Below are 16,647 nucleotides of genomic sequence, written 5' to 3'. Positions count from 1 at the left end.
ACGTCTTATGCAAAAGTTAGGGATATATATAAATAAGAAATGTCTATCTAAGTTGGAATCGAAAGGTGGCTCGAGTATTCCCTTTAGAAAGCAAGAATTCATAAAGGTTTCACTCCGAAGTCGAAACACTCACACTCAAGCAAGTGGGAATGTGTTCTTAACATAGTTCAACCAATCGTCGACCATGCCTCTCTAGGGGGCAACCTTCGTCTATCTCTCTGTGTATGAATCACGAACTCGGGGCATGCCCGGGCCTTCGAGCTTTGTTAAAGGGGCACGTGTAAATTGAAAGTACTATTTTAAATGCCATAACACTCTTTTGTTTCTCTTCTCCCTCTAAATATCCACTCTAGGCCTCATCCATCAACCCTTAACAAACAAAATGTATTTGCAACGAAGATGTTACTCAATAATAGCATGGAAAGGATAACAAAAGAACAATCAGGAATTCAAACATGACTAGGGGTTTGCTAAAATAAAGTCATCCCATACCTCATGAGTGCTACAAAAAAAATGAAGGCCCGACAGGAAACCCACTAAGGGGGCTGCGCAAAAGTTAGGGCAAGATCTGCTAGGCAATCCCCAAGTAAAAATGGGTAACCTAGGCAAAAGAAAAAGATCAAAAGAAAAATGTCTGCTAGAAAACACATCCCGAGTGACCTAGGCAAATGTTAAGACGTTAAAGCAGCAACTTGAGTTGAAAACCGAAAGGCGGCTCAGGGAATCATCTAAACAAAGCACAACCCCAGGTGATGGAAGAGCATGGGCTAAAGGCCCAACCACTAGAGCTATGGCCAGGAGGTTATTTGAAGATTTGACTGCTTTAGAGCTTAGTGGGCCCAATAGGCTTGGTGGGCCTAGGGTGCTTCTCACTTGGGCTTTTATTGATTGAACACCATGTTTATTTGTACTTCTTAGTTTAGGAATCTATTTTCATGTTGGTCTTGTATTTTGACCATAGATTAGGGTTTAGGCTAGTTGGGCCTAGTTTTGGGTTTCATGGGCCTTTGGGCTTTTGGTACCCAATATTGGGCTCATTATTTTCCTTGTAATATTTCCTATTGATTGTATTCATTAGACCATTGTATTTTGGTCATTAGTTTAGGGTTTAAGGAGGTTTAATAGTTCATTTGAATTAGGACAAATTAGGTCAAATTTAGGATGAATTTAAGTTGCATTTATGTCACACTTTTGGCACCACCTTGGTTGCACAAGTGTGACACCGAAATGCAACCCTAAATTCACTCTAAATTCAACCTAATCTCTCATTTAGCTCTACATGACCGGTCATGAGCATGTGACACAAGGTTTGAATTCAAATTTGAATTTGAATTCAAATTTGAATTTGAATTCAAATCTTGGCGCCAACATGTGACCAATCATGTGGCGCCAAGTGTTCTCCTCAAATTCGGATGCTATATGTTTCCCTCCTCTCATCTATTGTACTCACTTTGAACATTATTGAAATTTGAGAGCCAAGTGCCGAGTTTCTTCAAAGTCTTCTAGAGAGAGAGAGTGAGCTTCACCTTTAGGAATTCATTAGGATTTCCTTCTCTTTGAGTGTGAGCTTTCTCTTGCATCTTGAGCTTGGATACTTCCATCCAAGGCTTTAGCCTTCATCATCCGTGTTCATTCATCCTTCAAGCTTCATTTCCATTCGGTGTTATCTCCTTAAAGAGGATCCGTGGCTAGGAGGAGCTAAGGAGAAGAACATCCATCACTTCTCCCTACTTTCTTCCATCATTTTTGGTATCAAGAGCAAGGTCTTCAAGGAGATAAGTTCTTGAGTTTTTGGTCCGATTGTTTTTGTGTTCTTTGTGTTCTAATTGTCTTGTTTGAGTTTTTCAATTCGGATCTATATGCTTTTAATCATATATTGTTCCATAGATCCATTGTTTGATTGTTTTGAATTTCTTCCACAATCAAATGTTTAGGAACTTTTTGCTTGTGCTATTTTGATTTTATTTTGAGTCTCTCCATTCCTTGTATGTGTCCGTGATTGGACCTCATGCATTGCATTTAGATTTTGGTTTTGAATCTATGTTTTGTCTTAGAAGTTTGTGTTTAATCCTTATATGTTGCAAATTCCTTGAATAGCATGTTTAACCTTGTTTTGTTTTGAATTTTGTCTCATGTTTTGCTCTCGGATTTGTGTCTCTTTTGCCTCCTATATGTGGTTTTTCTTTTACCTTATTATGTTCATGATTTGCTATTAGTCCTAGCAAGTTTCCTTAGAGTTAGGTTTCCATTGTGTTCTTTAAGTTTTCAAATCACATTCTCTTGAAAATCTTCTAAACATTTTGTGACTCAAAATTTCAAGTGTAATCCTACTTCTAGTGCACTCTTCTTGTGGATTCAATTTAAAAAAAAATGATGATTAAGAGGCTGGAAAACAGAGTTTAAAACAGAGCCTAAAAGACCTAGAAGTTGAAAAGCAAAATAGTTCAAAAAGAATCCAAACCAAAACCTAAAACTAGTGTGTCGCCACCGGCCCGAAACGGGGCTTTCGGTTTTCGCGAAGGATGGTTGGACTCTTTTATTGTTTTGAAAAGTATGGATTGCTAGAATGACTTATTCTCAAACTGAGACCTCGTCAAACGAGCAATTTTATTAAAATGATTCACCAATCCATATTAATCCCAAGCGGGACCCTCCATGGATTAGTGGTTTTCGCAAAAGGAGGGTTCGTGGAGTCGCCACCAATGTTTTACTCAAAACATTGGAAAAAGGGATAAGGCAATTGATTTTATAAATCAACTTTGGCCATTACAACCAGAGTTGGGTAAGGGAGTCGGTTACGCGTGGGGAAGGTGTTAGCACCCCACAGCGCCCCTTTCGGGTTCCCTATGACAGATTATTTCTAAAATAACAGTGTAAAATTACTAAATTACCCCTATTTATTCTAAGCGATTATAAATTAACTATCTACATGATGACAGTTTAAATATGCACACAGAAAGCAGTAAAAGGAAGGATTTAAGAAGAAACCTCTTGAAGCGTGCTTTTATATATTGAGTAAAACTGGGAAGCTTTTTGGCGTTCCCTCGCTCTACAAGCTCGCTCGCTCCTTCCTAAAAAATTTTAACTATGGAAATCCGGAGGATTTCCCTTCGACTAGGTTCGAATCTCCAAGCTAAGTGCTCGGAATTCCAGAACTTCGTCGGATCGACTCCCAGAGAGATTTCTAGGGCAGAACACTGCTCAAAAACCCCAGAATACTCAAGGAGGGAGTCCAAACTGAGTGTGAAAGTGCCTAATGACGTCCAATTGACGTCATATTTATAGGGAACAGACCCAATACGGGCTACAGAACCAATACGGCCGTATTGAAATTTTTGAACTTCAATACGGCCGTATTGAGTTCAATACGGCCGTATTGAAATTCAGAAATTTCAATACGGCCGTATTGAGTTCAATACGGCTGTATTGAAGCTTCAATACGGCCGTATTGATTTCAGTACGGCCGTATTGAAGTTTCAGAAACTTCAATACGCCGTATTGAGTTCACTGCGGCCGTATTGAAGCTTCAATACGGCCGTATTAAGTTCAGTACGGCCGTATTGGGCTTCATTCCCTCCACTTCCTTATTTTGAGCTATTCTAAGACCTCTAGACCTACAGAGAACCCTCCTAGGGCCTTCCAGGAGTCCTTCTGGCTGATCTTCCTTCAGTCTTCGAGAGTCTTCAAGCTTTATTTCCGACCCGGACAATTTTAGGGGTCTACATAGTGCACTAGTTTATCATTCTCACTTGAAATTTGACCTAATTTTTGGCTGATTTGTATTCTCGTTTTCTATAGCTTGGAACCTTAGAAAAATTTGAAATAAAAGGCAAAAACACTCTCTGGAATCTTAATTTGATACTGGAAAAAGAAAGAATTAAAAAAAAAATATATAAGACAATTTAAAATACAAAAGCCGAGAGGTGTACATTGGTGAAAATTCATTTGGTTCCTTGTTATTGTTTTGGCTACTATTTTTGCTATACTTGTCCAATTGCTTTCAAATTTTTTTTGTTTTCTTCATCTACTCTAGTACCTATCTAGGATTCATTCTAACTGAGTGCTAGCTTCATTTTGGAGTCTTAATTTTCCAGTTTTACTTGTTGAACTTCTTTGAGTCTTGTCATATACACATATTACTCTTAATTTTGGTATAAGCTTTCCAAATTGTGCTTTGTTGCTTGTCTAGTTTTCTTTCAATAATTTCCTGTGCTGGAAGTGGCCTTAAATCCTTGCTCAAGGATCAAGCATTGCTCAACAAAGAGTAGGAAAAATTTTGGACACTATAATCACCAAATTTGACCTAATTTAGTGACCAAAATCCTCTTAAATTTCCTTCACTTGAGTAACCAATCCCTTCACCTTGTGAGGCAGCCACTTTAACCTCTTTGTTGTGTTTCTTTTGCAGGTCCAGGAGCATCATATTGAAGGATTAGTGGCGGATTAAACACTTGGTTAAGTGTTGGAAAATTTGCACAACAATCCGTCACTAATTGGTCACTAAAGCCATCATTTACTTGTTTTTCCTAGGCTAGTTTACATTTTTGTCAAAACTCTTGTATTTTAAGTCAATTTGTAAAGCTTGGAGGGAGTATTAAGAAGCTGGTCAGGTATATCTACATCCTTGATAGCATCTCACGTGTAGTACTAGTGGAAGTGGCTTGGAAATTTCATATGTTTCAAGCTTCCACTTAGGGTTATCCGACTAGCTACTTGTTCTTGCTTCCTTTAAGTTTCTTGTCCTTAATTGTTTAATTTTGCTGCCTTGAAACGTCTAGAATTGTGTAGTTTATTTGTTCACGCTTAGTTAAGTATCAAAAACAAACAAAGTTGTAAAAAAAGCATACAAAATTTTTGTGAAAAGTTTTGGGGAATTGGAAATACCACAAAGGAGTTTAGTGATTTCCACTTGAAAAGGCTTGGTTATTAAGTGGCTCTTTGTAGCTCACCTCCCTTGATAGTGCAACTTGTACACTTAGACTTCCAAGTGCTATTTTCATTCCTAGAAATACCAAAAACATTTTATAACTTTTTGCATAGCATACAAATTCTTTTTGCTTAACCATGAGTCATCATTCTCAAGGTAGTAGTGACTTTGATACTCCTAAAAGTTTTGAAAGAATTGTCAAGGAGGTTGAAGCACTAAAACTTTGGAAAAATGATGAGATGCTTCAAAAACAAAAAGAGAAACTTGAAAAAGAAGTACAAATCATGGCTTTGGAACAAGAAATCCAAAAGATTAAGCAAAGGAAAGAAAAACTTTTAAAAAGATTAAATAAAAATAAAAGTCCAAAAGGTTCTTCTAGGAGCTCAACCAAGAGCTCCAATGATTCTCAAAGCCAAGATAATGATGGTAGTATGCATATGGATGCTTACTATCAACCAACACCTAGGAGAGTCATTAAAGAACACAAAGTGAGGGAATCAAGGGTTGATCTCCCTTACTTTCATGGAAAAGATAATGTGGACACCTACTTAGATTGGGAGATGAAAGTGGAACAAATTTTCACTTGTCATAAAGTAGGTGAGGAAAGAAAAGTTCCTTTAGCCACCCTAGCTTTTCAAGGACAAGCCATGTATTGGTGGACATCCTTGGAAAGAGAGAGAAGACTTCATAATAATCCTCCCATCACTTATTGGAATGAGTTAAGGAGTGCTATGAGAAGAAGGCACATACCTTCTTATTATAGTAGGGAGCTTATGGATAAGCTCCAAAGACTCCAACAAAAGGGAATGAGTGTTGAGGAGTATAGGCAAAAGATGGAGTTATATCTCATGAGGGCTGGGATAAGGGAAGAAGAAAGATTGACCATTGCTAGATTTCTAAGTGGTCTTAATTTTGACATAAGAGATAGAGTTGAGTTACTCCCTTATAGGGACCTTGATGATTTGGTCCAACTTTGTATAAGGGTGGAACAACAAAATTTGAGAAAATCCTCTTTTAAAGGTAAAACTCAATCTAGCTCTTATGTTAAGAAAGACTACAAGAGGGAGGGTCACTTTGATTCCTCTAAGAAATTTGGCAAAGAAAAAGAAAAAGAAAATGAGAAAAATAAAAATATTGTCACTTCTAGTAGCAAAACTAGTGATATCAAATGCTTTAAGTGTCTTGGGAGAGGACACATAGCCTCTCAATGCCCAACTAAAAAGGTGATGATTTTGAAAGGGCAAGACAATTATAGTAGTGTTGATGAATCTAGTTCCACTACTTCAAGTGATAGTGAATCAAGTGAGGAAGACCATTCCATTGAAAGTGCATATCCTTGTGATGGTCAACTTCTCATGATTAGAAGGCTTCTAGGAAGCCAACCTCATGAGTCCCATCTTTCACAAAGGGAGAACATTTTTCACACAAGGTGTAAAATTTTAAACAATGCTTGTTCTCTCATTGTGGATAGTGGGTCTTGTTGCAACTGTTGTAGCACAAGGTTGGTGGAGAAGCTTGGTCTTACTATTATTCCTCATCCGAAACCATATCAACTTCATTGGATTAATGAAGATGGGGATATTAATGTTAATCAACAAGTGAAAGTCAAGTTCTCTATTGGTAACTATGAAGACCAAGTGGTTTGTGACATAGTTCCAATGGAAGCTTGCCATATTTTGTTGGGAAGGCCATGACAATTTGACAAGAAAACCATGCACAATGGCCTTACCAATGAAATTACTTTCACTCATAAAGAAAAGAAATTTGTACTTCATCCTTTGTCTCCTTCACAAGTGATAGAGGATCAAGTACAAATGAAAAAGAAAAGAGAAGAAGAAAAAAAAAACTTGAATAAAAAAAAAGAAAAGAAGGAAAAGAAGCATAAGTTTTCAAAGAAGGATGAAGAGAAATCTTTTCTAAAAGAAGGAATTCAACAAGAACCTTTAAAAGAAACTTTAATTGTTGAAAAACCTTCTTACATTCTTCTTTGTAAAGGTATGCTTCAGTGTCATAATTTAAGCATTGAACTTAGTTCTTTATCTCCTCAAGTTTCTCATTTATTAAAAGAATTTGATGATATATTCCCTAGTGAAGGTCCACAAGGCCTTCCTCCTTTTAGGGGTATAGAACATCAAATTGATTTTGTACCTGGGGCTAGTCTACCCAATAGACAGCCTATAGGACAAATCCTCAAGAAACTAAGGAGATCGAGAATCAAGTCAATGAATTATTGAATAAAGGTTGGGTACAAAAGAGTTTGAGTCCCTGTGCTGTGCCTGTATTGTTAGTGCCCAAGAAAGATGGAAAATGGAGAATGTGTTGTGATTGTAGGGCCATTAACAATATCACAATCAAGTACAGGCACCCAATCCCTAGACTTGATGATATGCTTGATGAGTTACATGGTGCTTCCATATTTTCTAAAATTGATCTTAAAAGTGGTTATCACCAAATAAGAATTAAAAAGGGTGATGAGTGGAAAACTGCTTTTAAGACCAAATTTGGATTGTATGAGTGGTTAGTTATGCCTTTTGGTTTAACTAATGCACCAAGTACATTCATGAGGCTTATGAATCATGTCTTGAGAGAATGTATAGGAAAATTTGTTGTTGTTTATTTTGATGACATATTAATCTACAGTAGGTCTCAAGATGATCATTTAGGACATCTTAGAGAAGTTATGATGATCCTTAGGGAAAACCAATTATTTGCAAATCTTGAAAAATGTACTTTTTGTGTGGATCATGTGGTTTTCCTAGGGTTCATTGTAAGCAAAAATGGGGTTCAAGTGGATCCCGAGAAAATTAAAGCCATTCAAGAGTGGCCCAAGCCTAAAAATGTTAGTGAAGTTAGGAGTTTTCATGGTTTAGCAAGTTTTTATAGAATATTTGTACCTAACTTCTCTAGCATTGCTTCACCCTTGAATGAGCTTGTCAAAAAAGATATTTTATTTGAATGGACTTCCAAGCATGACCAAGCATTTCAATTACTTAAAGATAAACTTACTAATGCACCCATTTTAGCTCTACCTAATTTTGAAAAGACTTTTGAGCTAGAATGTGATGCATCAGGAGTTGGCATAGGAGCTGTGTTATTGCAAGGAGGACACCCCATTGCATATTTTAGTGAAAAACTAAAAGGTGCCTCCCTCAATTACCCTACCTATGATAAGGAGTTGTATGCATTGGTTAGAGCTTTACAAACTTGGGAGCACTATCTTGTGTCCAAAGAGTTTGTCATCCATAGTGACCATGAGTCACTTAAATATTTAAGAGGTCAAGGTAAATTAAATAAGAGACATGCCAAATGGTTAGAGTTTCTTGAACAATTTCCATATATTATTAAATTCAAGAAAGGAAAATCCAATGTTGTAGCTGATGCTTTATCTAGGAGACATACCTTGCTTGTGTCCCTAGGGACTCAAATTCTTGGATTTGATAATATTAGGGAATTGTATGAAGAAGATCTTGAATTTGGTGTTAATTATAAAAAATGTCAACAAAAAGCTTTTGATGGTTTCTATATGGCTGAGGGGTATTTATACAAAGAAGGAAGATTGTGTATACCCCAAGGATCCATTAGGAAACTATTAATTAAAGAGAGTCATGAAGGTGGGCTTATGGGGCACTTTGGTGTTGATAAAACCCTTAGTTTGCTAAAAGAAAAATTTTATTGGCCCCATATGCGAAAAGATGTCCAAAGGCATTGTTTTAGATGTTTAGCTTGTTTACAAGCTAAGTCTAAAGTAATGCCTCATGGAACATACACACCTTTGCCTGTTGCTTCTTCTCCTTGGGTGGATATTAGCATGGATTTTGTGCTAGGTTTACCTAGAACCCAAAGGGGAATGGATTCTATTTTTGTGGTAGTGGACCGTTTTAGTAAAATGGCTCATTTTATTCCATGCCACAAAGTAGATGATGCAAGCAACATTGCAAAACTCTTCTTTAGAGATGTGGTTAAACTTCATGGGCTTCCTAAGACTATTGTTTCAGATAGAGATACAAAATTCCTAAGCCACTTTTGGCGTGTCTTGTGGTCAAGACTAGGAACCAAACTCCTCTTTTCAACTACTTGTCATCCTCAAACAGATGGCCAAACTGAAGTAGTGAATAGATCTCTGTCTACTATGCTTAGGGCAGTCCTAAAGGGTAATCACAAATCTTGGGATGAGTTTTTGCCACATATTGAATTTGCCTACAACAGGGTAGTTCACAAAACTACCAATATTTCTCCTTTTGAGGCTGTATATGGGTTTAATCCTTTAACCCCTTTAGACTTGATACCTCTTCCTAATGTTGAGCATTTCATTCATAAAGAAGGGACTTCAAGGGCTGATTTTGTTAAAAAACTTCATGAAAGGATTAAAATTCATATTCAAAATCAAAATGAGAAATATGCCAAACAAGGAAATAAAGGCAAGAAACCTATGATCTTCGAGGAAGGAGATTGGGTTTGGCTTCACTTAAGAAAAGAACGTTTTCCAAATCAAAGAAAGTCCAAACTCAATCCTAGAGGAGATGGTCCCTTTCAGGTCTTACAGCGTATCAATGATAACGCTTATAGACTTGATTTACCCTTTGATTATGGAGTCAGCACCACTTTTAATGTAAGTGATCTTAAACCTTTTGTAGGTGCTAGTGATGATGAGGAGGACTCTTCAGATTCGAGGTCGAATCCTTCTCAAGAGGGAGGGAATGATGGAAGAGCATGGGCTAAAGGCCCAACCACTAGAGCTATGGCCAGGAGGTTATTTGAAGATTTGACTGCTTTAGAGCTTAGTGGGCCCAATAGGCTTGGTGGGCCTAGGGTGCTTCTCACTTGGGCTTTTATTGATTGAACACCATGTTTATTTGTACTTCTTAGTTTAGGAATCTATTTTCATGTTGGTCTTGTATTTTGACCATAGATTAGGGTTTAGGCTAGTTGGGCCTAGTTTTGGGTTTCATGGGCCTTTGGGCTTTTGGTACCCAATATTGGGCTCATTATTTTCCTTGTAATATTTCCTATTGATTGTATTCATTAGACCATTGTATTTTGGTCATTAGTTTAGGGTTTAAGGAGGTTTAATAGTTCATTTGAATTAGGACAAATTAGGTCAAATTTAGGATGAATTTAAGTTGCATTTAGGTCACACTTTTGGCACCACCTTGGTTGCACAAGTGTGACACCGAAATGCAACCCTAAATTCACTCTAAATTCAACCTAATCTCTCATTTAGCTCTACATGACCGGTCATGAGCATGTGACACAAGGTTTGAATTCAAATTTGAATTTGAATTCAAATCTTGGCGCCAACATGTGACCAATCATGTGGCGCCAAGTGTTCTCCTCAAATTCGGATGCTATATGTTTCCCTCCTCTCATCTATTGTACTCACTTTGAACATTATTGAAATTTGAGAGCCAAGTGCCGAGTTTCTTCAAAGTCTTCTAGAGAGAGAGAGTGAGCTTCACCTTTAGGAATTCATTAGGATTTCCTTCTCTTTGAGTGTGAGCTTTCTCTTGCATCTTGAGCTTGGATACTTCCATCCAAGGCTTTAGCCTTCATCATCTGTGTTCATTCATCCTTCAAGCTTCATTTCCATTCGGTGTTATCTCCTTAAAGAGGATCCGTGGCTAGGAGGAGCTAAGGAGAAGAACATCCATCACTTCTCCCTACTTTCTTCCATCACCAGGTCATCACTCCATTTTTCAAAAAGGCTAAAACACAATGATAACTTCCTTGTAGCGAATACATTTTGTTTGATAACCCTAAACACCAAAGCCTACCTTGGCTAGCCATTCTTCTAAAATCCCCTTTTGAGGCAACCCCTTCTAACAACCCTTTTAAAAAAAAAAAATAATAATAATAAATACAAACATCCCTTCTTTCTTTTCTCTTAACCCTTATGGCATTAAAATGGTACCGAAAAAATACACGGAATATGCACAGTGAATACTCACAGAGGGAAGGTGATGTGATTCCTCTTGGAAGCACATGAACTCTTCAAGCCTTCACGGAGTTCCTTGGAAGATGCTTCAAGGAATGGAGTCTCCACAAGGCCCAAGGTGACCTAAGCTAGCGTGTAGCCAAGTCCCAAAGAAGAACAAGATCCTAACTCTACAAGGAGAAGCACTCAAGGAGGGTAGAGTAGGATGCAAAGTGACTTCGGAAGTGATGAAATTCAAAGAAGAATATCTCATCAATATATGATCCAAAGTGCTACAATATCCGGCCATGGGAAGATTTATAGGAGAAATTAGGTTAAGGGTTTAAGTTGGGTTCACCTAGAGTTAAGTAAAACCATGGTATGGTTAACTTAACTCTAGGCGCCAAAATTTGAATTCTAAAATTCAAATTTTGGTGCCAACCGGCCACCCCCTCCATGTGCTTTCATTTGGATGTGATTTAGTATCCATTTGAGTTGCATTTCGGTCACACCATGTGCATGTGTGCACATGGCCGAAATGCACCTTCAAATGTCATACTAATGACATTCAAATGAAGTGAACATGTGACCTGAATTAACCCTAAATCTTAATAACCATGAAATGAAATTCCTATGCTATATGGCCGAAAATACAAGGTCCAAAAGAAATACAAGGCACCAAGGCCCAACCCTATACTAACCCTAATCTACTTGGGCTTGAGTCAAAGCCCAACAAAACAAAGTGGTGGGCTTTCCATGGGCTTGGGCCCACTCTTCATGCATCCTCCTTGCCATAGCCCTAGTAGTTGGGCCCTTAGCCCATGGGCTTCCTCCATCATCCCCTCCCTCTTGAAGAGGATTTGTCCTCAAATCCAATGCATCCTCCTCATGGGTAGCTAGTCCTGTAAACAAAGAGAGATCAGAAACATTGAAACTAGAACTAACACCATACTCAGACGGGAGATCTAGGACATAGGCATTGTTATTTATTTTCTGAAGGATTTGGAAGGGTCCATCTCCTCTAGGACTCAGCTTTGACTTTCTTTTGGAAAGAAACCTATCCTTCCGAAGATGGAGCCAAACCCAGTCACCTTCCTTGAAGATAACTTCCTTCCTACCCTTATTATTGTATTTTTGGTATTTTTCTGTTTGGGATTGAATATGATCTCTAACCCTCTCATGCAATTTCTTGATAAACTCAGCCCTAGATGTCCCTTCTTTATGAATAAAGGAAGCAACATCGGGTAGGGGTAATAAATCTAAGGGAGTAAGAGGATTAAAGCCATAAACAATCTCAAAAGGAGACATGTTAGTGGTCTTGCGAACCACTCTATTATAGGCAAACTCCACATGAGGGAGGTAGTCATCCCATGACTTTTTATTGCCCTTGAGGATTGCCCTCAACATAGTCCCTAGAGACCTATTTACTACCTCAGTTTGCCCATCAGTTTGGGGATGACATGTGGTAGAAAATAGAAGTTTAGTTCCTAACCTTGCCCAAAGAGTTTTCCAAAAGTGGCTTAGGAACTTAACATCTCTATCTGAGACTATAGTCTTAGGTAACCCATGTAGTCTCACAATTTCTTGAAAGAATAATTTAGCAATGTGACTTGCATCATCCACTTTGTGGCATGGAATAAAGTGTGCCATTTTGCTAAAACGGTCCACTACCACAAATATGGAATCCTTTCCTCATTGGGTTCGAGGCAATCCAAGGATAAAATCCATGGAAATATCTACCCAAGGAGAAGAGGATATAGGCAAGGGGGTATATAGCCCATGAGGTTTAGTGGTAGACTTTGCTTGTAAACAAGCAATGCAACTACTACAAAACCGTTGGACATCTCTCTTCATATGAGGCCAAAAGAATTTCTCTCTCAAAAGTGAAAGAGTCTTCTCAATTCCAAAATGCCCCATGAGCCCACCCTCATGGCTCTCCCTAACCAAAAGTTTTCTAATAGATCCTTGGGGTATACAAAGTTTATTTTCTTTAAAAAGGAACCCCTCAGAAATATAGTAACCTTGGTAAGGTTTTTGAATACATAAAGAATAAAAGTTAGCAAAATCAAGGTCTTTATCATACAACTCCTTGATGTCATCAAACCCTAGTATTTGAGAACCTAGGGTGTTCAATAAAACATGTCTTCTAGACAAAGCATCAGCTACTACATTTGTAGAGCCTTTTTTATATTTGATGACATAAGGAAATTGTTCTAAATACTCAACCCATTTTGCATGCCTCTTATTTAATTTATGTTGACCCTTCAAATATTTAAGTGATTCATGATCACTATGTATGACAAATTCCTTGGTTACAAGATAATGTTCCCAAGTTTGAAGGGCACGAACTAAAGCATATAACTCCTTGTCATAGGTGGGGTAGTTCAAGGCAGCCCCATGAAGTTTTTCACTGAAATAAGCTATGGGGTGACCACCTTGTAACAATACAGTCCCTATGCCAAGACCTGAAGCATCACATTCTAGCTCAAAAGTTTTTGAAAAATCAGGCAGAGCTAGAACAGGTGCTTGAGTAAGTTTAAGCTTAAGTTCTTGGAAAGCTAAGTTATGTTTTTCCTTCCATTCAAAAGCCACATCCTTCTTCACCAACTCGTTGAGAGGTGAAGCTAATGTAGAGAAGTTAGGAACAAAACATCTATAAAAGCTTGCCAAACCATGGAAGCTCCTAACTTCACTAACATTAGTAGGAATAGGCCATTCTTGGATGGCTTTGATTTTCTCGGGGTCCACATGAACCCCATTTTTGCTGACCACAAATCCTAAGAAAATAACATTATCCACACAAAAAGTGCACTTGTCTACATTGGCAAACAAGTGATTGTCTCTAAGGACAAGAAAGACTTGCCTTAGGTGATCCACATGATCACTTAGACTTTTGCTATAGATTAAAATATCATCAAAATAAACTACTACAAATCTACCAATGCAATCCCTAAGGGCATGATTCATTAACCTCATGAATGTGCTAGGTGCATTAGTAAGCCCAAAAGGCATTACTGATGATGGAGGAGGCCCATGGGCTAAGGGCCCAACTACTAGGGCTATGGCAAGGATGATACATGAAGAGTGGGCCCAAGCCCAAGGAAAGCCCACCACTTTATTTTGTTGGGCTTTGTCTCAAGCCCATTAGATTAGGGTTAGTATAGGATTGTGCCTTAGTGCCTTGTATTTCTTTTGGGCCTTGTATTTCCGGCCATGTAGCTTAGCTTTTTCATTTAGAGGTCATTTAAATTTAGGGTTATTTAGGTTACATGTGTAGTTACATTAGAATGTAATTAGAATCACATTTGGTGTGCATTTCGGCCATGTGCAACACATGCACATGGTGTGATCCGAAATGCAACTCAAATGGAACTCTAATTACATTTCAAATGAGCTTGCACATGGGTGATCCGGTTTAAGGCACCAAAATTTGAATTTTGAATTCAAATTTTGGGTGCCTAAAGTTAAGTGAACCATACCATGGTTTCACTTAACCTTAGGCTAACCCATGGTTACCTAAACCTAATTTACTCTTATAAATTCATATGACCGAGCCATGTACCTCACTTTTGGGATTTATGAATGAGATTTCTCACATTGAACTCTCTCCCTCCGAAAGTCACTCATAGCCTACCTCTACCCTCCTTGAGCTCCTCTCTTTGTAGAGCTAGGTTATCCCTTTCTTCTTCCGGACTTGGCATGGTCAAGCTTAGGTAACATTGATGCTTCTTGGAGCTTCCTTCCTTGCCATATTTCCAAGGAACCGAGAAGGATTTGAATGTGTTCATTGAGGATTCACCAAGTGGAACCTCATCAAGTGGTATCAAGAGCTTCGGTCTTCAAGAGATAAGTTCATCTTCTTGAATTTTGATCCGTGGTTCAACTTGTTCTTGTGTTCATCTTATGTTCATATTGTTCATCTTGAGTTTTTGTCACTATTGAGTTGATTCCTTCCTAGATCTAATTTTGCCTTGAAAATTTGATGGATCTAGTTTCTTGTGCTTGAATGGTTCATATATGCGTCTTTGATTATATGCTCCATGAATCATGCTCCAATTCTTTGTGCTTATTAGGAAAATTCTGCCTATGATCTTGTTGTTTTCTTTGAGTCATATTTGAAATTTTATTCGGTCCATGTGTATTTGAGTCATTTTTATTTTGAATCAATGTTTAGTAGTCATGTGTAGTTCTTATTATGTTCATATTTCCTAGTTATGTTGAGTAATCCATTTGAAATTTGTTTTGAGTGAATTTTGAATCATTTTCTGGATTTGGCCGAGATCTATTTTTCTTTGGTATAAGCTCATCATTTTGGTTTTGTTTGAGTTCATAAACTACTACTAGATCATTAGTAGTTTTCTTAGAAATTTTTTAGGTTTCTAAAATCTTGAAATGTCTTACACAAAAAATTTTAAATCCGTGAGGTTTGATCTTGTTTCATTGGTGTGTGCTGGAAAATTGTGTTTAAATTGCAATTTGAATTTTAAAATTGGAGCCAAAACCGTGCATGTGCTACATAAAACAACCAAGCATCAAAAGCATGTCACATGTTCATTACATTTTAACCTAATTTGAGTGGCATTTGAATTACAATTTGAATCCGGTTTTGGAGCTTCAATTAAGGTGTGACCGAGACTTGTGTGACTTTTTGATTAAAAGAAAAAAAGGCAACTCCTAGGATTATAAAAAAAAAAATATGCAAAAGAAATTTGATTAAAAAAAAAAGAAGTGCTAAACCTAAATTTGAAAGGAAAAAGCCAATTAAGGAGTTGAATCTACATTGTTGTCTTCTCGGCTTGGATGTGAAATTGCACCTTAAAATTTTCAGCTCACATTCTTCTTGAGTGTTTTGGTTTTATAAATCAATTCTAGAACCTTTTTCTTAGGGTTATTCTTCCTTGACCTAGCCTAATCTTGTCTATTGTCATCCATATCATCTTCTCCTACTCTAATCTTGTTTTCTTTAACTCTTAAATACCTTTGCTGTTTGTATTCATTATGGAACTCAAATGTGACCTATGCTTGACCTAGCCTATCTTCTTAGAAGCTAGTTCTACAAGGGTCATCAAAAGAGGACTAAGAAAAGGAGGAGGAAAGGAAAAAGGAGACTCTCGGATTTGGCTATCAAAATTCAAAAGATCAAACACCAAACACTTGTGGCTGAATTTTTTTTGAAGTTGCTGGACCAGAATTTCCGTGAAGACCTCTTGGAGAATCAATTGGAAATTGTATTTGAATTTAAAAAAAAAAAACAGAGCATTAGTGACGGATTAGAGACCACTTTTTTCCTTACTAATTTGAATTTTGTTGCAAAATTTGGTCACTAATTCCTCACTAATTTTTGGTGGCTGTTTTAATTTCTCTTAAAAAGCCACTTGTTTCATTGTTGTTTAGCTTTGTAATTACCTTGTATTTGGCCATTTCAAGGAGTGTCTTGGAAGTGTCTTTGGTACACAACCATCTCTCCTTAGTTAGTCAATTTTCGTTAGTACTTGGTGGGAGTGGTCCTTGATTGATCTTTGGTATCTCTCAATCTCTCACCCTAGGACACGTTTAGGTAGTTTAATTTGTGGCTTAATACTTGTTTTTATTTGCTTTCATACGTCTAGTTTGTCATAAATCACAAAAAAACATCAAAAATCATTTTCATTGAAAAGAATTTGGTAGAGATTAACTACAAAGGGGATTAGTAATTTTTACTTGAAGAGGCTTGGTTTTTAAGTGGCTCTTAGTAGCTCACCTCCCTCCAAAGTTCAATTTGTATACATAATCCTCTAAGTACTTAGTCTTAACCTTGCATAAAAACAAT

The sequence above is a fragment of the Cajanus cajan genome, chromosome 2, assembly GCF_000230855.2.
Source record: "Cajanus cajan strain Asha chromosome 2, NIPB_CcT2T_4, whole genome shotgun sequence".
Classification (NCBI taxonomy): domain Eukaryota; kingdom Viridiplantae; phylum Streptophyta; class Magnoliopsida; order Fabales; family Fabaceae; genus Cajanus; species Cajanus cajan.
This window is presented reverse-complemented; position numbering follows the sequence as displayed.